Source organism: Ascaphus truei, unplaced genomic scaffold, assembly GCF_040206685.1.
Source record: "Ascaphus truei isolate aAscTru1 unplaced genomic scaffold, aAscTru1.hap1 HAP1_SCAFFOLD_1654, whole genome shotgun sequence".
In the NCBI taxonomy this organism is placed as follows: domain Eukaryota; kingdom Metazoa; phylum Chordata; class Amphibia; order Anura; family Ascaphidae; genus Ascaphus; species Ascaphus truei.
The window spans coordinates 16,488-39,894 of NW_027454546.1; the positions used below are offsets into that span (position 1 = coordinate 16,488).

The 23,407-nt window shown below is 43.2% G+C and overlaps 3 long non-coding RNA genes across 3 annotated transcripts; all 3 read right to left on the reverse strand.

The window, feature by feature from the left end:
- Positions 1 to 479: 479 nt before the first annotated feature.
- Positions 480 to 3,302, reverse strand: LOC142476715 (uncharacterized). The gene is made up of 3 exons (XR_012791932.1): positions 3,186 to 3,302; positions 2,102 to 2,199; positions 480 to 535 (listed from the first exon to the last, which is right to left on the reverse strand). It is a non-coding gene; the product is annotated as an uncharacterized LOC142476715 (long non-coding RNA).
- A 5,188-nt stretch (positions 3,303 to 8,490) lies between these two features.
- On the reverse strand, positions 8,491 to 12,212 carry LOC142476717 (uncharacterized). The gene is made up of 3 exons (XR_012791934.1): positions 12,119 to 12,212; positions 9,601 to 9,720; positions 8,491 to 8,580 (listed from the first exon to the last, which is right to left on the reverse strand). It is a non-coding gene; the product is annotated as an uncharacterized LOC142476717 (long non-coding RNA).
- Positions 12,213 to 13,488: 1,276 nt separating this feature from the next.
- Positions 13,489 to 22,757, reverse strand: LOC142476716 (uncharacterized). Its single transcript, XR_012791933.1, has 7 exons — positions 22,635 to 22,757; positions 21,519 to 21,614; positions 19,971 to 20,074; positions 18,629 to 18,739; positions 16,125 to 16,244; positions 15,009 to 15,104; positions 13,489 to 13,564 (listed from the first exon to the last, which is right to left on the reverse strand). It is a non-coding gene; the product is annotated as an uncharacterized LOC142476716 (long non-coding RNA).
- Between the last annotated feature and the right edge of the window lie 650 nt (positions 22,758 to 23,407).

Genomic DNA, 23,407 nt, shown 5'->3' on the forward strand with positions numbered 1-23,407 from the left:
GCTTTGAGAGGGGGGCGTAGAGAATGAGGGAAGGTGGAAGAGAATAGGATGTGCAGGAGTGCATTTCATTGAGCAGTGCAGAAATAGCTGCAATAGAGGTCTGTACAAATGGTGCTTTGTGTAGACACATGCAAAGGTAGGGGAAGGAAAGTGTATAGAACATGTGGATAAAAGCAGGAGTGTGGAAGTTAGAGAAATTAGAAAAGTTTTACAGAGGAGTGAGGAAACAGTAAACAGAAAGAACAAGAGAGAGGTTACATTGGGATGACGTGCTGTGGTAGAGAGAAATGCTAGGAGAGAGCCTCCAGATATTAGAGGACATGAATTGAGAGAGCAAATGTATAAATCAAAACCGGAGGGGGAGGTATAGCACGAAAGCTTGCACAGCAGTTGATGAAGATTATAGTCTTAAAGTTGCGTGTACCTGTCAGGGCACTCAAGAAGGTCAATGCTCACAAGTGCAGAGTTCATGAAGAAATGCTGAATCCAGTTCCCCTCCAATTTAATTTTAATATAACTTTTTCATTCTTCATTACTGCAAAAAGCAAACAAAACAAAACCACATTGCATTACTATTTTCAAAATGGATTGAATGACATATTCAACAGTAACTGTGTGATGCCAATATTGCCTTCTCACTCGTAGGCCAGTACGGTCAGGTACCCAGTACTGATAAAACAATAAGTGCCCGTACTAAGTACCAATATGAATTATAAGGAAATGTAAAATCTCCAGGTCTCTCTCCATCTCTGCAACAGATATATGGATAAGCCCATATTAAGGCATCACGTGACCGGAGCCGTCACTGACTGGGTATACGCAAAGATGCAGGGAGATGCAAAGAAAGGGAGGGAGAGAGACAGGGAGAAGATGGGAAACGGAGGGAGGCACGGATGGCAGGCCTCTCTCTTTCACTGGTGCATGCAAGGAGCTGGTCCCAACATCCACAAAGTGTGTGTGTATTATTGGTTGTGTTTTATGGCGGTAGGAGGATAGTGTGTATATTGTGTGTGTGTGGGAGTATTATATTGTGTGTAGGGTATTATAGTGTGTATATTATGTTGAGGTGCAGAGGAGAGTGTTAGATTGGGTATCTTGTGTTAGGGGGTATTGTGTATATTGTGTTTAAGACTATAATATTATTGGGGAGATTATTATTGAGGAGGTATTAAAGTGTGTATTGTGGGGAGTATTAGTGTATGTATTATTTGTGGGTGACAGATGCTGTGGGTAGGCCAAGAGTACGGGCCAGACTAAGGTGGAGACTTTCTGTACTCTGCATACAGGACTCTACATGCACTGCAGAGGTGAAATTCCCCCAACTCCAATTTGCTACACTCTCCAAGAGAGAATATTGTGATCAGAGGTGGAAGATGAGCAGGGTCACTGCCCAGGGAGTAGCCTGTCAGGGGGCATGGAAATCTCTTTTGGTGCGTATGTTGCCACGTGGCATTGATTGACCGGTCAATTAGCACTGCTTCCTATCACAGTGACATGATCCGGTGCTGTGATCGGTTGCAGCGCTGACCAAGGTGTGTTAGTGCAGCAATTTACAGGGAGGGAACAGAGGTTGTGGGTGACAGATGCTGGGGGTAGGCCAAGAGTACGGGCCAGAGCAAGGTGGAGATATTCTGTACTCTGCATGCCCATCCTGCATGCCCAGGACTCTGCATGCATGCCAGTGGCTGTGGGGTGTGTGTGTGTAGGTATGCCAAGTGTCAGTGTGCATAAGTAAGTGTGCTGTGTGTGTAAGTAAGTTTGCCTGTGTGGCAGGAGGTGTAGGGGGGTGGGGGGCGGGGGGCGGTTCAGCTGGAGGACTTTACCCAGCACAAAAGCACATAGATGCCTCTGATTATATCACCCCAAATGCTGATAATATCCTGTTGTAGATGCACTTTACAGAAGATGATACAGATGTCATCAGTGTTTGGTGGGTTCATTAAATCAATCCATCATATAATAGCCACACTATGCATATGATGTACTGAATCAGTAACACCAATCACAGGAAGACATCTCCATGGTAGGGGTAGTGTTGAAGTTAACAAAATATGTCCAGCACTGTGGTGTGGAGCCCATACATAATAATTGTGCACATTACCAGAACAACATATTGTCAACTGCATGATCATTTTGCTGCTTGTAGTGTATACTCTTGTCCTGTGCAGTGTTGTAGTAGATCCGTCTCTTCGGTGTTCACTGCAATAAAAGTAAGACATTGCATTAATATTACAGAAGTTTGGGGGCTGAAATCCCACTATGCTAATGACAGTTTCCCTTTGCATAAGATTCTTGTGATTATATCTCAATGATGATCAATAACAACTACATCATAACACAGCTGCTCTATACAGAATATGTATTTGCCATCAATGGTCATGGAGGCAATATGTCACACAATGTACATATATAGCAAGGATTATTTCTTCCTCTGGTGTATTATGATGGGAGGGTGAGATTCTGCATTATCAGCATCAGTAAATCTGTAGGAAACTGAGTGATATTCTATTTTTTAATGCAATATTAGGGTAAAATAAAGCTTGCTGTATCTATAGCCATGCTCTACCCATGATGTGCTGAATCAATGACTGCAGAGCGATTTAGAGTGGTAAACATGACTTGAACTCATCTCTGAATAGAGGGTAGCACAGTAGTGCAGAGTAGAAGGTGAATGTATCTCAAATGGAAACCCTTAGCAGCTGTGTGGGGAGTAGACAGTACAGACTGACCAAGTAAATAGTAAAAAGTAGTAACTTCAACATTACTTGGTTTTGTTCTCCACTCCTGTTTTTCTGTTCTTTAAATCACTAATACTGATGCCATATGTAACCTGTACTGAGAGTTATATACTCTACTGGCCTAGATCAAATTAAATGATGCAAACAGGATCCCTCCCACTCAAGATTCATATGATTGCACCACCTCAACCTTTCATAGCAATAACATAGAACTGCAGCAGTGCGCTACTGCACATGTTCTTGTTATGAATGGTAGTAGATGTGGTCCTTGGGTCAGTACTTCATACTGTAGCCACACTCTATTCATGATGTATTGAATCAACAAAAATCTGCATGGTACAGATCACAGGAAGGGGTGGAGTAGAGGTGAATATGTCCAATGCGAAACCCTTAGCAGCCGGATTTTTTGGAGTCAATAAAACGACAAATACTAAATGAGAAATATACACATTGCTTATCTGTCTCTGTGTAGTCATTTTCCTCCTCTTCAACTGTCCTTCAATTTTCTATTTTGCAAGAAAATGAACACATGGCTTCAATATTCACTTCTGTTCTGCAGTCTTTCCTCTTGAAATAAAAAAGTTAAGCATTGCATTATTATTATTATAATTATTATTGACGATACATACAATGAACCTTGCTCCAAACCATGTGATACAAAGCAAATCCACCTCCCTCCCACAGCTGTGCTCCTTCTAGAGCTTCTACCACACAAGTTATTCATGTCAGTGAAACTGTACTGCAGTCCCGGTCTGCACACAATCTACTGAATCAATGACATCACACTGTGTCACACAATGTCATGCTAACGACAGGAAACAATCTTTGTATATATCTTTGTATATATAATAATAATAATAATAATAATAAAAAAAATAAGACAGGACAGACACTCCTACATTGCAATCAATAGAAAATAACTGGGACAGGCACTTCAAGGATGCATACGGTCCCGGATAAACTGTAGCTACCTATACACGTGTGCCTTGTCTCTAGACTCTGCATATATCTCTATTTATATACCACCCATTGTGTACTCAGCGCTTTACAAGAGAGACCAAAAAGTACAGGAAATTATTATACAATAAGTTCAACAAACAAAAACAGACAATAGGAAAGTAAATCCCTGTCCTGGGTAGTTTACAATCTAAGAGAAATGTAAGGAGACTTACAGAGAGACAACAGGTGGGGGAACAAGTGCAGTAGATGACAATGCTTGTCCTTAATGGTGGGTACTTGTAGTATAAAGCACTTCTTGGGAACAATAGTTAGTGACTGAATGAGTGACAGTAGCAACGAGTAAAAGCTATTGAAATGCTTCATTTAAGTTGTGAATTTTAAGGTTGATCTTAAATGTGGGTGGAAGAGGGTATGTTGGCATATACTGAGTGTGTGTGAGTTTCACAGGTAAATTGATGGGAAAGGGTTTCAGGCAAGAGAGCGAGTGCGCAGTAGAGGTGTAAGAAGTATAATGGAGACAGCTATTAGTAGAGCTTAGGAGACGAGGAAGGGCATAACGAGACCAAAGATGATATGTAGGAAGGAGCAGATGAATAGAGAATAGTGTTGGACTGGGTCCTCAACTATAAAAAAATGGGTAACGGGTACCCGGCCAAAATGAAAGGTTCTACCCGGTCGGGTACACGGTTTGGCACTTACCTTCCGGGTGGCGGTGACATCTAGGATCAGCAGCAGTCCTGTGACGGTGGCAGCATCTGTGGTGTCTTCAGCCGGCGGGGGAGCTGCAGGCTCACAGACACAGCTTACCTGCTTCGGTGCTGTGGAAGTGATTCCTGCAGCTCCCCCCGCCAGGTGAAGACACCTCTGATGCTGCCAACATCAGAGGACTGCTGCTGCTGATCCTAGATGTCTTAGGAAAGGTAAGTATAAAAGATTATTTCCAGCTGCCCTGACATTACCCGACGCCGGGTATTACCCGGCCAAGTCCACTTCTCAGTGGCCGGTTTCGAGTAATGTCCGGGTAGCTGGAAATGTGTCGGGTAACGCCGGGTACTCGGTACACCACTAATAGAGAACCTTAACAAAAAGGTAAGGAGGAGAACTTTGTAGGTGATCTGAAACTTGATGGGAAGCAAGGAGAGGGATTTAAGGAGGAGGAGGAGATGAGCAGATACTGTTGTGGGAGAAAGGGAAATTATTCAAGCAGCAGAGTTTTGGATAGATTGCAAATGAGAAAGTTGTGAAGCAGGGAGCCCTGTTAGCAGTATGTTAACCCATACGATAAGGGCATGCATTGGCGTTTTAGCAGTAGATTGACAGAGAAAAGGGCAAATCTTGGAAATATTACAGAGAAAGAATCGACAAACTTTAGCCAGTGTCGTGAATGAAGATGGAAAGGGAAGAGTCAAATGTTACTCCTAGGCAATGTGCTTTCATGACAGGATGATGGTAGTACTGTTTACTGCGATGGAGAAAGGTGATATTAGGCCAGATTTAGGGGGAAATATGAGGAGCTCAGTTTTAGACATTAGGTTTAAGGCAGAAGAGTGTCATCCATGGAGGATATAGCCAGGAGGCGACCCGAAACTAGGAACTAAATTGCAGGAGTGACGGTAGGGTGGATAGGTGTGTGTATCATCTGCATAGAGATGATATCAAGGGCCAAAATAGTTGATAAGGTCAACTAGTGATAGTATGTAGTGAGAGAGGTCCCAGAACAGAGTCCTGAGGTATACCAACAGACAAAACAACAGGAGACAAAGACACGTTAGCAACAGAGATGGAGAATGTGTGATGGAGAAGTATGATGAAAACCAGGATATAAGTTTGCTGCGGATACGAAGAAAGAGTTTAGAATATGAATGAGAAGAGTGATTGACAGTATCAAAAGCAGAAGAGAGATCAAGCAGGATTAGTAAGTAAAATGGACCTTGGGAATTTTCTTTATGTACATAATTGGTTACATTGGGAAAGGCAGATTGTGAAGGGCCCAGAGGAGCATGTGATTTAAGAATGTTGATCAAACGGGAGATCACAAGACGTTCTAGCAATTAGGAGGCAAATGGTAGGACGGATACAGGGCGATAGTTAGAAATTCACACAAGGTCAAGGTTATTTTTGAGAATAGGGGTGACCACTGCATGCTTAAAAGGAAGAGTTGAAAGAGCCAAAGGATATGGAGGAATTGAAGATGTGGGTGAGAGTGAGAATATAGGATTGAGAGGGCATGTGGTAGAGGGAGAAGAGAAGATCAGGTTCCAGCTTTGTGACAGGAGAAAAGGAGTCAAGAGTGCAATGAGATCTAGATAGAAAAAGAGAGAGGGGGAAGGGAGAGAACGAATCTACTTGTGGATGGCATCCACCTTGCCTCAAGTGAGCAAAGGCTTGAGGAGAAATAAAGGATGGATGTTAAGTGGGAGGAGAAAGTCAGTGGTGGGACTCAAATACATAGAAGACAGTGTGAATGAAATTGGAGTGTTGATGAGTGAGGAAAAAGTAGTGTTTGACCTTAAAAAAAGGAGCAGAGTTTTACAGAACAGGACAAAGGTTTAGTGTAGAAAATCAGACTGTGAGATTTCCTCCATAGGTGTTAAGAGCAGCAGTGTGATGTGATGAAGTGTGATGAGAGCGTGCTTGTGAATTAAACCAATGCATGGGTTAGGCTGCGTCTATAGTAAGCACGCAACAGATGGCAAAGTTAGCGCATGCCTGTCGCTCCAGCAATCCCTGCACTGAGGTCCGAGGCGACGACGGGGAGGCCCTGCATCGCTCGCACGCACTGTGGACAACCAAGCGTGTGCCCATGATAATCACGGCCTTAGAGGGATGAGTGTGTCAGAGCCTAGAAGGGGCATATAGATGATGGAGGAGGAGGGAGGAGGAGATGATAGCATTGTAAGAGTTAACAAGATAGCTAGTTTAAGAAGAAAGTGAGGAGAGGTTAGAGATAAGGGTAGATGTCAGAGGAGAGAGTTCAATTAAGCTGAGGTATCGAGTAGGACAGGGGTGAGGGGAATGAGAAGTGGTGGATGATGAGAGCAGAAGAGGTCATGTACAAATAGACCATGTTAGTCGTAGAGCAGACATTCCAGAGGGCACGTGAGAAGGGAAGAGTAAAGTGAGACAAGGAATGTGGATTACATTAGATGGGTTAATACGCTTAGCAGGGAGGTGGAGAGAGAGGCAAGAGGCAGAGGGTGGTGTAGGGGTAGAGGAAGAGATGTTGCATGTACCTTGTCAGAACATTAAAGAACGTCAATTCACACTGGTGCAGAGTTGATGATGAAATGCTGAATCCAGTTCACGTCCAATTCAATTTTAACAGAACTTTTTCATTCTTCATTACTGCAAAAAAAAATTAAAAAACAATGCATTACTATTTTCAAAATGGATTGAATTCCCCCACCAATGACTATGTGTTACCAATATATCCCTCTCAGTCCCACTGCAGCACATACTGTACCAGTGTGAAAGTAAGAAGGTACACAGTACCGGTAAAACAATACGTGCCGGTACTATGCACCATATGAATTATAAGGGGATGTAAATCTCCCAGTCTCTCTCCATATCCGCAACAGAGCGGGCTCCGGTCAGTGGCATGGATGCCCATATATGGGTATGCTCATATTTGGGCATCCCATGTCACTGACCGGAGCCGGCTCTGAGTATAGGGATATATGCGGAGACGCACAGGTGCAAGGAAATGGGAGGAGGCACGGTGAGAAACAGGGAGAGACCACAGGAAGATAGAGGGCAACAACTTCCACAAGGTACTTGTATGGGTATAATTGTTTGTATTTTGTGCAGAGGGGGTAATTTCAGATAAAATACAATTCTCCACCCTCTACGAAACAATTCCACTTTGTTCAGTAAGCCAGAAAGTCTTGGTCCCATGTGGACTGAATTTAATGCAAATAAGGTCCTTAATACACAAGTAAAGAATAAAGTTACTTATTCTCTACTGTAAGAAGTGCCACATTGCCCACTATTTGGGTCCTGTGCCCAGATTGTGACCATGCATGGCAGAGGTGAGATTCCCCCAACTCCAATTTGCTACACTCTCCAAGAGAGATAATTGTGATCAGAGGTGGAACTAGGGGAGGGTGTGAGCAGGGTCACTGCCCAGGGAGTAACCTGACTGGGGGCACGGAAATCTCATTTAGTGCATATGTTGCGGCACTGCATTGATTGACCGGTCAATCTGCACTGCTGCCTGTCACAGTGACATCCTGATCGGGCACTGTGATCAGCTATAGCACTGACCCAGGTGAGATAGTTCAGCACTTTACAAGGAGGGAAGAGATGTTGTGGGTGACAGATGCTGGAGGTAGGCCAAGACTGTTGGCCAGAGTAACGTGGAGATTTACTGCACTCTGCATGCCCATCCTCTCCCTGACATCAGGGGAAGGAAGTGGCCCTGGGGTGTGTGTAGGTATGCCAGATGTCAGTGTATGCATAAGTAAGTATGCCTGTGTAGTGGGAGGTGTAGGGGCGTTAAGCTGGAGGACTTAAAACAGGCACAAAAGCACATAGATACCTCTGATTATACCGCACCAAATGCTGATAATATCATGCTGTAGCTGCACTTTACAGAAGATGATGCAGATGTCATCATTGGTTGGTGGGTTCATTAAATCAATCCATCATATCATAACCACACTGTGCATATGATGTACTGAATCAGTAACACCAGGAAGACATCTCCATGTTAGGAGTAGAGTTGAAGTTAACAGAATATGTCCAGCACTGTGGTGTGTAGCCCATAAATAATAATTGTGCACATTACCAGAACAACATACTGTCAACTGCAAGATCATTTTGCTGCTTGTAGCGTATGCTCATCCTGTACAGTGTTGTAGTAGATCCGTCTCTTCAGTGTTCACTGCAACAAAAGTAAGACATTGCATTAATATTACAGACGTTTGGGGGCTGAAATCTCACTTCGCTGCGGACAATTTCCCTTTGCATAAGATTCTTGTGATTATGTCAATGATGATCAATAACTGCATCATAACACAGCCGCTCTATACAGAAGATGTACTTGCTCTCATTGGTCATTGAGGTAATACGTCACACAATGTACAGATATAGCAAGGATTATTTCTCCCACTTGTGCATTATGGCATTATGATGGGAAATGTTGTGAGATTCTGCATTATCAGCATCACTGAATCTTTTGGAAATTAAGTGATATTCTATGTTTTAATGCAATATTATGGGTGATCAGCCGGTAAAATAATAATAGCTTGCTGTATCTGTAGCCATGCTCTACCCATGATGTGCTGAACCAATGACTGCAGAGAGATTCAGAGTGCTAAACATGACTGGAACGCATCTCTGAATAATGGGCAGCAAAGCAGTGCAGAATAGGAGGTGAAAGTATTTAAAATGGAAGATCCTTAGCAGCTGTGTGGAGAGTAGACAGTACAGACTGACCAAGTAAATGGTAAAAGGAGTAACTTCAACATTACTTGGCTTTGTTCTCCACATTGAAGCTTTCCTCCTCTTTAAATCACTAATACTGATGCCATGTGTAACCTGTACTGAGAGTTATATAATCTACTGGCCTAGATGAAACCATATGATGCAAACAGGATCCATCCCACTCCAGATTCATAGAATTGAACCACCTCAACCTTTCATAACAATCACATAGAACTGCAGCTGTGCGCTACTGCACATGTTCTTGTTATGAATGGTAGTAGATGTGGTCCTTGGGTCTTTACTTCATACTGTAGCCACACTCTACTCATGATGTATTGAATCAACGAAAACTTGCATGGTTCAGATCACAGGAAGGGGTAGAGTAGAGATGAAAATATTCAATGTGAAACCCGTAGCAGCCGGATTGTGTGGAGTCAATAAAACGACAAATACTAAATGGTAAATGAGAAATATACACATTGCTTATCTGTCTCTGTGTAGTAATTTTCCTTCTCTTCAACTGTCCTTCAAATTTTCTCTTTTGCAAGAAAAGGAACACATGGCTTCAATATTCACTTCTGTTCTGCAGTCATCCCTCCTGAAATAAAAGTTAAGCATTGCATTGTTATTATGATAATACATACAATAAACCTTGCTCCAAACCATTTGATGCAAAGCAAATCCACCTCCCACCCACAGCTGTGCTCCTTCTAGAGCATGCATGTCAAACTCCAGTCCTCGAGGGTCCCAAACAGGCCAGGTTTTCAGTAGGGATATCCTGAAAACCTGGCCTGTTTGCGGCCCTCGAGGACTGGAGTTTGACATCCTTGTTCTTGAGCTTCTACCACGCAAGTCATCCATGTGAGTGACACTGTACTGCAGTCCTGGTCTGCACACAATCTACTGAATCAATGACATCACACTGTAAAGGCAATCTACAAGATGTATTAGTTGTCCACACTTCCGAAATGTTACTTTTATGTCCAAATCACTTATTCCCATGACCTGATATTTGTATTTGTTATTTATAGGATTGTCACAAAGAGTTGATGAGGTCACCAAATGATAGTATGTAGAGAGAAAGAGAGATCTCAGAACAGAGCCCTGATGTATACCCACAGACAGATCAATAGAAGACGAAGACATGTTAGCAACAGAGATGGAGAATGTGTGACAGGAAAGTTATGATGAAAACCAGGATAGAACTGTGTTACGGATACCAAGAGAGAGTTTAGAATATGAAGGAGGAGAGTGATTGAGAGCATCAAACGCAGCAGATAGATCAAGTAGGATTAGTAGGGAAAAGTGACCTTGGGAATTTGCTTTAAGCACAGTCTGTAGAACGAGCTGTACGAAAGGCAGGTTGTAAAGGATCCAGGAGGGAATGTGATTTAAGAATGTTGACATTCTAGCAATTAGGAGACAAACAGCAGGAGGGATACAGGGCGGTAGTTAGTAAGGCACATAGGGTGTAGGTTGTTTCTGAGAAAAGGGTGACCACTACAGGCTTAAAGTAAGAGGGTAAAGAGCCAGAGAATAGGGAGGAATTGAAGATGTGGGTGAGAGTGGGGACTAAGAGATGCAGTAAGGTGTGAGGGGATACGATCTAGAGGGCATGTGGTAGAGGGAGAAGAGAAGATGATTTGCTTCCAGCTCTGTAAGAGAAGAAAAAGAGTCAAATGCAGAAGGAGAATTAGGTAGAAGGAGAGAAGGGGGAAGGGACAGAAGGAATCTCCTTGTGGGTGGCATCCACCTTGCCTCTGAAGTAGTCAAATGCTTGAGGAGAAGTGAAGGAAGGATGGCAAGTGTGAGGAGAAGGTTAGTGGAGGGAGTCAAATACAGGGAAAAAAAGACAGCGTAAATTAAATTTGAGTGTTGATGAATGTGAAAAAAAAGTAGTGTGGTTTGGCCCCAGAGAGCAGCTTTATACAGGACTGGAGACATTTTTACTGTAGAAAAATCAAATATCAATTGTGTGATTTCCTTCATAGGCATTAAGAACAGCGAGTGGAAGTGTGATGAACATGTTTGGGAATTTAGCCAAGGGTGTGGGCTAGAGGGACAAGTGTGTCAGAGCCTAGAGGGGGCATATAGATAGGAGGATAGCATTGTAAGAGTTAATAAGATTGTTAGTTTAAGCGGAAAGAGAGAGAGAGCAGAGAGGTTAGAGTAGATGTCAGAGGAGAGTTTAATTAAGCAGAGGCAAATCAGTGGGACAGGTAAGATGGGGTGAGGGGAATGACTGATTGTGAATGATGAGAGCAGAAGAGGTCATGTACAACTAGAGCCTTGTTAGTCAGAGAACGGACATTCCAGATGGCATAGGAGAAGGGAAGAGAAAAGTAAGGAAAGGAATGTGGATTACATTAGATAGGTTAACACTCTTAGCAGGGAGGCAGAGGCAGGGAGGCCCGATGTGTATATGAGCAGGTTCAAGATTATAAGAGATATCCCACACATCAGCAAACATAGAAGGAGACACAGAGATAGGTGTAGAGAGAGACAGAGATAGCTCTATGTAGAGAGAGAGGGACGTAGAGAGAATGAGACAGATAGGCGCAGAGAGAGGGGGCGCAGAGAGAGGAGGCGCCAAAAGAGGGGGCGCAGAGAGAGGGGGCACAGAGAATAGGATATTAAAGAGTGCTTTTCATTGAGCAGTGCAGAAATAGCTGCAATAGAGGTCTGTACAAATGGTGCAGTGTGTAGACACATGCAAAGGTAGGGGAAGGAAAGAGGAGAACATGTGGATAAAAGCAGGAGTGTGGAAGTTAGAGAAATTAGAAAAGTTTAACAGAGGAGTGAGGAAACAGCCAGCAGAAAGAACAAGAGAGAGGTTACATTGGGATGACGTTCTGTGGTAAAGAGAAAATGCTAGGAGAGAGCTTTCAAATATTAGAGGACATGAATTGAGGGAGCAAATGTATAAATCAAAACCTGAGGGGGAGGTATAGCACGAAAGCTTGCACAGCAGATTATAGTCTTAATGTTGCGTGTACCTGTCAGGGTATTCAAGAAGTTAAATTCTCACAAGTGCAGAGTTCATGATGAAATGCTGAATCTAGTCCCCCTCCAATTTAATTTTAATATAACTTTTCCATTCTTCATTACTGCAAAAAGCAAACAAAACAAAACCACATTGCATTACTATTTTCAAAATGGATTGAATGGCATATTCAACAGTGACTGTGTGATGCCAATATTCCCCACTCACTCGTAGTGAAGCACATATTGTACTAGTGTTGAAAGTAGGCCGGTAGAGTCAGGTACGCAGTACTGATAAAACAATAAGTGCCCGTCGTAAGTACCAGCTCCGCAACAGTGCGGGCATCACATTAGTGACGTGGATGAACATATATGGATAAGCCCATATTAAGGCATCACGTGACCAGAGCCGTCACTGACTGGGTATACGTAAAGACGCAGGGAGATGCAAGGAAAGGGAGGGAGAGAGACAGGGAGAAGATGTGAAACGGAGGAAGGCACGGATGGAGGGAGTTCTTCCGAGCTTCTGCGGGCCTCTCTCTTTCACTGGTGCATGCCGGGAGCTGGTCCCAACATCCACAAAGTGTGTGTGTATTATTGGTTGTATTTTATGGGGGTAGGAGGGTAGTGTGTATATTGTGTGTGTGGGAGTATTATATTGTGTGTAGAGGTGCAGAGGAGAGTACTAGATTGTGTATCTTGTGTAAGGGTGTTGTGTATATTGTGTTTGGAGCTATAATATTATTGGGGAGATTAGTATTGAGGAGGTATTATAGTGTGTATTGTGGGGAGTATTAGTGTGTGTATTGTTTGTGGGTGACAGATGCTGGGGGTATGCAGCAATCCCTGCACTGAGGTCCGAGGCGGCTCTGCATCGCTCGCACGCACTGTGGATGACCAAGCATGTGCCCATGATAATCATGGCCTTAGAGGGATGAGTGTGTCAGAGCCTAGAAGGGGCATATATATGATGGAGGAGGGAGGAGGAGGAGGGAGGAGGAGGAGATGATAGCATTGTAAAAGTTAACAAGATAGTTAGTTTAAGCAGAAAGTGAGGAGAGGTTAGAGATAAGGGTAGATGTCAGAGGAGAGAGTTCAATTAAGCTGAGGTATCGAGTAGGACAGGGGTGAGGGGAATGAGAGGTGGTGGATGATGAGAGCAGAAGAGGTCATGTACAAATAGACCTTGTTAGTCAGAGAGCAGTCATTCCAGAGGGCACGTGAGAAGTGAAGAGTAAAGTGAGACATGGAATGTGGATTACATTAGATGGGTTAATACGCTTAGCAGGGAGGTGGAGAGAGAGAGGCAAGAGGCAGAGAGTGGTGCAGGGGTTGAGGAAGAGATGTTGCATGTACCTTATCAGAACATTAAAGAACATCAATTCACACTGGTGCAGAGTTGATGATGAATCCAGTTCACCTCCAATTCAATTTTAACAGAAATGTTTCATTCTTCATTACTGAAAAAAAAGAAAAGTAAAAAACATTTCATTACTATTTTCAAAATGGATTGAATTCCCCCAACAATGACTATGTGTTACCAATATATCCCTCTCAGTCCCACTGCAGCATATACTGTACCAGTGTGAAAGTAGGAAGGTACACAGTACCGGTAAAACAATACGTGCCGGTACTATGCACCATATGAATTATAAGGGGATGTAAATCTCCCAGTCTCTCTCCATATCCGCAACAGAGCGGGCTCCGGTCAGTGGCATGGATGCCCATATATGGGTATGCTCATATTTGGGCATCCCATGTCACTGACCGGAGCCGGCTCTGAGTATAGGGATATATGCGGAGACGCACAGGTGCAAGGAAATGGGAGGAGGCACGGTGAGAAACAGGGAGAGACCACAGGAAGATAGAGGGCAACAACTTCCACAAGGTACTTGTATGGGTATAATTGTTTGTATTTTGTGCAGAGGGGGTAATTTCAGATAAAATACAATTCTCCACCCTCTACGAAACAATTCCACTTTGTTCAGTAAGCCAGAAAGTCTTGGTCCCATGTGGACTGAATTTAATGCAAATAAGGTCCTTAATACACAAGTAAAGAATAAAGTTACTTATTCTCTACTGTAAGAAGTGCCACATTGCCCACTATTTGGGTCCTGTGCCCAGATTGTGACCATGCATGGCAGAGGTGAGATTCCCCCAACTCCAATTTGCTACACTCTCCAAGAGAGATAATTGTGATCAGAGGTGGAACTAGGGGAGGGTGTGAGCAGGGTCACTGCCCAGGGAGTAACCTGACTGGGGGCACGGAAATCTCATTTAGTGCATATGTTGCGGCACTGCATTGATTGACCGGTCAATCTGCACTGCTGCCTGTCACAGTGACATCCTGATCGGGCACTGTGATCAGCTATAGCACTGACCCAGGTGAGATAGTTCAGCACTTTACAAGGAGGGAACAGATGTTGTGGGTGACAGATGCTGGAGGTAGGCCAAGACTGTTGGCCAGAGTAACGTGGAGACTTACTGCACTCTGCATGCCCATCCTCTCCCTGACATCAGGGGAAGGAAGTGGCCCTGGGGTGTGTGTAGGTATGCCAGATGTCAGTGTATGCATAAGTAAGTATGCCTGTGTAGTGGGAGGTGTAGGGGCGTTAAGCTGGAGGACTTAAAACAGGCACAAAAGCACATAGATACCTCTGATTATACCGCACCAAATGCTGATAATATCATGCTGTAGCTGCACTTTACAGAAGATGATGCAGATGTCATCATTGGTTGGTGGGTTCATTAAATCAATCCATCATATCATAACCACACTGTGCATATGATGTACTGAATCAGTAACACCAGGAAGACATCTCCATGTTAGGAGTAGAGTTGAAGTTAACAGAATATGTCCAGCACTGTGGTGTGTAGCCCATAAATAATAATTGTGCACATTACCAGAACAACATACTGTCAACTGCAAGATCATTTTGCTGCTTGTAGCGTATGCTCATCCTGTACAGTGTTGTAGTAGATCCGTCTCTTCAGTGTTCACTGCAACAAAAGTAAGACATTGCATTAATATTACAGACGTTTGGGGGCTGAAATCTCACTTCGCTGCGGACAATTTCCCTTTGCATAAGATTCTTGTGATTATGTCAATGATGATCAATAACTGCATCATAACACAGCCGCTCTATACAGAAGATGTACTTGCTCTCATTGGTCATTGAGGTAATACGTCACACAATGTACAGATATAGCAAGGATTATTTCTCCCACTTGTGCATTATGGCATTATGATGGGAAATGTTGTGAGATTCTGCATTATCAGCATCACTGAATCTTTTGGAAATTAAGTGATATTCTATGTTTTAATGCAATATTATGGGTGATCAGCCGGTAAAATAATAATAGCTTGCTGTATCTGTAGCCATGCTCTACCCATGATGTGCTGAACCAATGACTGCAGAGAGATTCAGAGTGCTAAACATGACTGGAACGCATCTCTGAATAATGGGCAGCAAAGCAGTGCAGAATAGGAGGTGAAAGTATTTAAAATGGAAGATCCTTAGCAGCTGTGTGGAGAGTAGACAGTACAGACTGACCAAGTAAATGGTAAAAGGAGTAACTTCAACATTACTTGGCTTTGTTCTCCACATTGAAGCTTTCCTCCTCTTTAAATCACTAATACTGATGCCATGTGTAACCTGTACTGAGAGTTATATAATCTACTGGCCTAGATGAAACCATATGATGCAAACAGGATCCATCCCACTCCAGATTCATAGAATTGAACCACCTCAACCTTTCATAACAATCACATAGAACTGCAGCTGTGCGCTACTGCACATGTTCTTGTTATGAATGGTAGTAGATGTGGTCCTTGGGTCTTTACTTCATACTGTAGCCACACTCTACTCATGATGTATTGAATCAACGAAAACTTGCATGGTTCAGATCACAGGAAGGGGTAGAGTAGAGATGAAAATATTCAATGTGAAACCCGTAGCAGCCGGATTGTGTGGAGTCAATAAAACGACAAATACTAAATGGTAAATGAGAAATATACACATTGCTTATCTGTCTCTGTGTAGTAATTTTCCTTCTCTTCAACTGTCCTTCAAATTTTCTCTTTTGCAAGAAAAGGAACACATGGCTTCAATATTCACTTCTGTTCTGCAGTCATCCCTCCTGAAATAAAAGTTAAGCATTGCATTGTTATTATGATAATACATACAATAAACCTTGCTCCAAACCATTTGATGCAAAGCAAATCCACCTCCCACCCACAGCTGTGCTCCTTCTAGAGCATGCATGTCAAACTCCAGTCCTCGAGGGTCCCAAACAGGCCAGGTTTTCAGTAGGGATATCCTGAAAACCTGGCCTGTTTGCTGCCCTCGAGGACTGGAGTTTGACATCCTTGTTCTTGAGCTTCTACCACGCAAGTCATCCATGTGAGTGACACTGTACTGCAGTCCTGGTCTGCACACAATCTACTGAATCAATGACATCACACTGTAAAGGCAATCTACAAGATGTATTAGTTGTCCACACTTCCGAAATGTTACTTTTATGTCCAAATCACTTATTCCCATGACCTGATATTTGTATTTGTTATTTATAGGATTGTCACAAAGAGTTGATGAGGTCACCAAATGATAGTATGTAGAGAGAAAGAGAGATCTCAGAACAGAGCCCTGATGTATACCCACAGACAGATCAATAGAAGACGAAGACATGTTAGCAACAGAGATGGAGAATGTGTGACAGGAAAGTTATGATGAAAACCAGGATAGAACTGTGTTACGGATACCAAGAGAGAGTTTAGAATATGAAGGAGGAGAGTGATTGAGAGCATCAAACGCAGCAGATAGATCAAGTAGGATTAGTAGGGAAAAGTGACCTTGGGAATTTGCTTTAAGCACAGTCTGTAGAACGAGCTGTACGAAAGGCAGGTTGTAAAGGATCCAGGAGGGAATGTGATTTAAGAATGTTGACATTCTAGCAATTAGGAGACAAACAGCAGGAGGGATACAGGGCGGTAGTTAGTAAGGCACATAGGGTGTAGGTTGTTTCTGAGAAAAGGGTGACCACTACAGGCTTAAAGTAAGAGGGTAAAGAGCCAGAGAATAGGGAGGAATTGAAGATGTGGGTGAGAGTGGGGACTAATCGATGCAGTAAGGTGTGAGGGGATACGATCTAGAGGGCATGTGGTAGAGGGAGAAGAGAAGATGATTAGCTTCCAGCTCTGTAAGAGAAGAAAAGGAGTCAAATGCAGAAGGAGAATTAGGTAGAAGGAGAGAAGGGGGAAGGGACAGAAGGAATCTCCTTGTGGGTGGCATCCACCTTGCCTCTGAAGTAGTCAAATGCTTGAGGAGAAGTGAAGGAAGGATGGCAAGTGTGAGGAGAAGGTTAGTGGAGGGAGTCAAATACAGGGAAAAAAAGACAGCGTAAATTAAATTTGAGTGTTGATGAATGTGAAAAAAAAGTAGTGTGGTTTGGCCCCAGAGAGCAGCTTTATACAGGACTGGAGACATTTTTACTGTAGAAAAATCAAATATCAATTGTGTGATTTCCTTCATAGGCATTAAGAACAGCGAGTGGAAGTGTGATGAACATGTTTGGGAATTTAGCCAAGGGTGTGGGCTAGAGGGACAAGTGTGTCAGAGCCTAGAGGGGGCATATAGATAGGAGGATAGCATTGTAAGAGTTAATAAGATTGTTAGTTTAAGCGGAAAGAGAGAGAGAGCAGAGAGGTTAGAGTAGATGTCAGAGGAGAGTTTAATTAAGCAGAGGCAAATCAGTGGGACAGGTAAGATGGGGTGAGGGGAATGACTGATTGTGAATGATGAGAGCAGAAGAGGTCATGTACAACTAGAGCCTTGTTAGTCAGAGAACGGACATTCCAGATGGCATAGGAGAAGGGAAGAGAAAAGTAAGGAAAGGAATGTGGATTACATTAGATAGGTTAACACTCTTAGCAGGGAGGCCCGATGTGTATATGAGCAGGTTCAAGATTATAAGAGATATCCCACACATCAGCAAACATAGAAGGAGACACAGAGATAGGTGTAGAGAGAGACAGAGATAGCTCTATGTAGAGAGAGAGGGACGTAGAGAGAATGAGACAGATAGGCGCAGAGAGAGGGGGCGCAGAGAGAGGAGGCGCCAAAAGAGGGGGCGCAGAGAGAGGGGGCCCAGAGAATAGGATATTAAAGAGTGCTTTTCATTGAGCAGTGCAGAAATAGCTGCAATAGAGGTCTGTACAAATGGTGCAGTGTGTAGACACATGCAAAGGTAGGGGAAGGAAAGAGGAGAACATGTGGATAAAAGCAGGAGTGTGGAAGTTAGAGAAATTAGAAAAGTTTAACAGAGGAGTGAGGAAACAGCAAGCAGAAAGAACAAGAGAGAGGTTACATTGGGATGACGTTCTGTGGTAAAGAGAAAATGCTAGGAGAGAGCTTTCAAATATTAGAGGACATGAATTGAGGGAGCAAATGTATAAATCAAAACCTGAGGGGGAGGTATAGCACGAAAGCTTGCACAGCAGATTATAGTCTTAATGTTGCGTGTACCTGTCAGGGTATTCAAGAAGTTAAATTCTCACAAGTGCAGAGTTCATGATGAAATGCTGAATCTAGTCCCCCTCCAATTTAATTTTAATATAACTTTTCCATTCTTCATTACTGCAAAAAGCAAACAAAACCAAACCACATTGCATTACTATTTTCAAAATGGATTGAATGGCATATTCAACAGTGACTGTGTGATGCCAATATTCCCCACTCACTCGTAGTGAAGCACATATTGTACTAGTGTTGAAAGTAGGCCGGTAGAGTCAGGTACGCAGTACTGATAAAACAATAAGTGCCCGTCGTAAGTACCAGCTCCGCAACAGTGCAGGCATCACATTAGTGACGTGGATGAACATATATGGATAAGCCCATATTAAGGCATCACGTGACCAGAGCCGTCACTGACTGGGTATACGTAAAGACGCAGGGAGATGCAAGGAAAGGGAGGGAGAGAGACAGGGAGAAGATGTGAAACGGAGGAAGGCACGGATGGAGGGAGTTCTTCCGAGCTTCTGCGGGCCTCTCTCTTTCACTGGTGCATGCCGGGAGCTGGTCCCAACATCCACAAAGTGTGTGTGTATTATTGGTTGTATTTTATGGGGGTAGGAGGGTAGTGTGTATATTGTGTGTGTGGGAGTATTATATTGTGTGTAGAGGTGCAGAGGAGAGTACTAGATTGTGTATCTTGTGTAAGGGTGTTGTGTATATTGTGTTTGGAGCTATAATATTATTGGGGAGATTAGTATTGAGGAGGTATTATAGTGTGTATTGTGGGGAGTATTAGTGTGTGTATTGTTTGTGGGTGACAGATGCTGGGGGTATGCAGCAATCCCTGCACTGAGGTCCGAGGCGGCTCTGCATCGCTCGCACACACTGTGGATGACCAAGCATGTGCCCATGATAATCATGGCCTTAGAGGGATGAGTGTGTCAGAGCCTAGAAGGGGCATATATATGATGGAGGAGGGAGGAGGAGGAGGGAGGAGGAGGAGATGATAGCATTGTAAAAGTTAACAAGATAGTTAGTTTAAGCAGAAAGTGAGGAGAGGTTAGAGATAAGGGTAGATGTCAGAGGAGAGAGTTCAATTAAGCTGAGGTATCGAGTAGGACAGGGGTGAGGGGAATGAGAGGTGGTGGATGATGAGAGCAGAAGAGGTCATGTACAAATAGACCTTGTTAGTCAGAGAGCAGTCATTCCAGAGGGCACGTGAGAAGTGAAGAGTAAAGTGAGACATGGAATGTGGATTACATTAGATGGGTTAATACGCTTAGCAGGGAGGTGGAGAGAGAGAGGCAAGAGGCAGAGAGTGGTGCAGGGGTTGAGGAAGAGATGTTGCATGTACCTTATCAGAACATTAAAGAACATCAATTCACACTGGTGCAGAGTTGATGATGAATCCAGTTCACCTCCAATTCAATTTTAACAGAAATGTTTCATTCTTCATTACTGAAAAAAAAGAAAAGTAAAAAACATTTCATTACTATTTTCAAAATGGATTGAATTCCCCCAACAATGACTATGTGTTACCAATATATCCCTCTCAGTCCCACTGCAGCATATACTGTACCAGTGTGAAAGTAGGAAGGTACACAGTACCGGTAAAACAATACGTGCCGGTACTATGCACCATATGAATTATAAGGGGATGTAAATCTCCCAGTCTCTCTCCATATCCGCAACAGAGCGGGCTCCGGTCAGTGGCATGGATGCCCATATATGGGTATGCTCATATTTGGGCATCCCATGTCACTGACCGGAGCCGGCTCTGAGTATAGGGATATATGCGGAGACGCACAGGTGCAAGGAAATGGGAGGAGGCACGGTGAGAAACAGGGAGAGACCACAGGAAGATAGAGGGCAACAACTTCCACAAGGTACTTGTATGGGTATAATTGTTTGTATTTTGTGCAGAGGGGGTAATTTCAGATAAAATACAATTCTCCACCCTCTACGAAACAATTCCACTTTGTTCAGTAAGCCAGAAAGTCTTGGTCCCATGTGGACTGAATTTAATGCAAATAAGGTCCTTAATACACAAGTAAAGAATAAAGTTACTTATTCTCTACTGTAAGAAGTGCCACATTGCCCACTATTTGGGTCCTGTGCCCAGATTGTGACCATGCATGGCAGAGGTGAGATTCCCCCAACTCCAATTTGCTACACTCTCCAAGAGAGATAATTGTGATCAGAGGTGGAACTAGGGGAGGGTGTGAGCAGGGTCACTGCCCAGGGAGTAACCTGACTGGGGGCACGGAAATCTCATTTAGTGCATATGTTGCGGCACTGCATTGATTGACCGGTCAATCTGCACTGCTGCCTGTCACAGTGACATCCTGATCGGGCACTGTGATCAGCTATAGCACTGACCCAGGTGAGATAGTTCAGCACTTTACAAGGAGGGAACAGATGTTGTGGGTGACAGATGCTGGAGGTAGGCCAAGACTGTTGGCCAGAGTAACGTGGAGACTTACTGCACTCTGCATGCCCATCCTCTCCCTGACATCAGGGGAAGGAAGTGGCCCTGGGGTGTGTGTAGGTATGCCAGATGTCAGTGTATGCATAAGTAAGTATGCCTGTGTAGTGGGAGGTGTAGGGGCGTTAAGCTGGAGGACTTAAAACAGGCACAAAAGCACATAGATACCTCTGATTATACCGCACCAAATGCTGATAATATCATGCTGTAGCTGCACTTTACAGAAGATGATGCAGATGTCATCATTGGTTGGTGGGTTCATTAAATCAATCCATCATATCATAACCACACTGTGCATATGATGTACTGAATCAGTAACACCAGGAAGACATCTCCATGTTAGGAGTAGAGTTGAAGTTAACAGAATATGTCCAGCACTGTGGTGTGTAGCCCATAAATAATAATTGTGCACATTACCAGAACAACATACTGTCAACTGCAAGATCATTTTGCGGCTTGTAGCGTATGCTCATCCTGTACAGTGTTGTAGTAGATCCGTCTCTTCAGTGTTCACTGCAACAAAAGTAAGACATTGCATTAATATTACAGACGTTTGGGGGCTGAAATCTCACTTCGCTGCGGACAATTTCCCTTTGCATAAGATTCTTGTGATTATGTCAATGATGATCAATAACTGCATCATAACACAGCCGCTCTATACAGAAGATGTACTTGCTCTCATTGGTCATTGAGGTAATACGTCACACAATGTACAGATATAGCAAGGATTATTTCTCCCACTTGTGCATTATGGCATTATGATGGGAAATGTTGTGAGATTCTGCATTATCAGCATCACTGAATCTTTTGGAAATTAAGTGATATTCTATGTTTTAATGCAATATTATGGGTGATCAGCCGGTAAAATAATAATAGCTTGCTGTATCTGTAGCCATGCTCTACCCATGATGTGCTGAACCAATGACTGCAGAGAGATTCAGAGTGCTAAACATGACTGGAACGCATCTCTGAATAATGGGCAGCAAAGCAGTGCAGAATAGGAGGTGAAAGTATTTAAAATGGAAGATCCTTAGCAGCTGTGTGGAGAGTAGACAGTACAGACTGACCAAGTAAATGGTAAAAGGAGTAACTTCAACATTACTTGGCTTTGTTCTCCACATTGAAGCTTTCCTCCTCTTTAAATCACTAATACTGATGCCATGTGTAACCTGTACTGAGAGTTATATAATCTACTGGCCTAGATGAAACCATATGATGCAAACAGGATCCATCCCACTCCAGATTCATAGAATTGAACCACCTCAACCTTTCATAACAATCACATAGAACTGCAGCTGTGCGCTACTGCACATGTTCTTGTTATGAATGGTAGTAGATGTGGTCCTTGGGTCTTTACTTCATACTGTAGCCACCCTCTACTCATGATGTATTGAATCAACGAAAACCTGCATGGTTCAGATCACAGGAAGGGGTAGAGTAGAGATGAAAATATTCAATGTGAAACCCGTAGCAGCCGGATTGTGTGGAGTCAATAAAACGACAAATACTAAATGGTAAATGAGAAATATACACATTGCTTATCTGTCTCTGTGTAGTAATTTTCCTTCTCTTCAACTGTCCTTCAAATTTTCTCTTTTGCAAGAAAAGGAACACATGGCTTCAATATTCACTTCTGTTCTGCAGTCATCCCTCCTGAAATAAAAGTTAAGCATTGCATTGTTATTATGATAATACATACAATAAACCTTGCTCCAAACCATTTGATGCAAAGCAAATCCACCTCCCACCCACAGCTGTGCTCCTTCTAGAGCATGCATGTCAAACTCCAGTCCTCGAGGGTCCCAAACAGGCCAGGTTTTCAGTAGGGATATCCTGAAAACCTGGCCTGTTTGCGGCCCTCGAGGACTGGAGTTTGACATCCTTGTTCTTGAGCTTCTACCACGCAAGTCATCCATGTGAGTGACACTGTACTGCAGTCCTGGTCTGCACACAATCTACTGAATCAATGACATCACACTGTAAAGGCAATCTACAAGATGTATTAGTTGTCCACACTTCCGAAATGTTACTTTTATGTCCAAATCACTTATTCCCATGACCTGATATTTGTATTTGTTATTTATAGGATTGTCACAAAGAGTTGATGAGGTCACCAAATGATAGTATGTAGAGAGAAAGAGAGATCTCAGAACAGAGCCCTGATGTATACCCACAGACAGATCAATAGAAGACGAAGACATGTTAGCAACAGAGATGGAGAATGTGTGACAGGAAAGTTATGATGAAAACCAGGATAGAACTGTGTTACGGATACCAAGAGAGAGTTTAGAATATGAAGGAGGAGA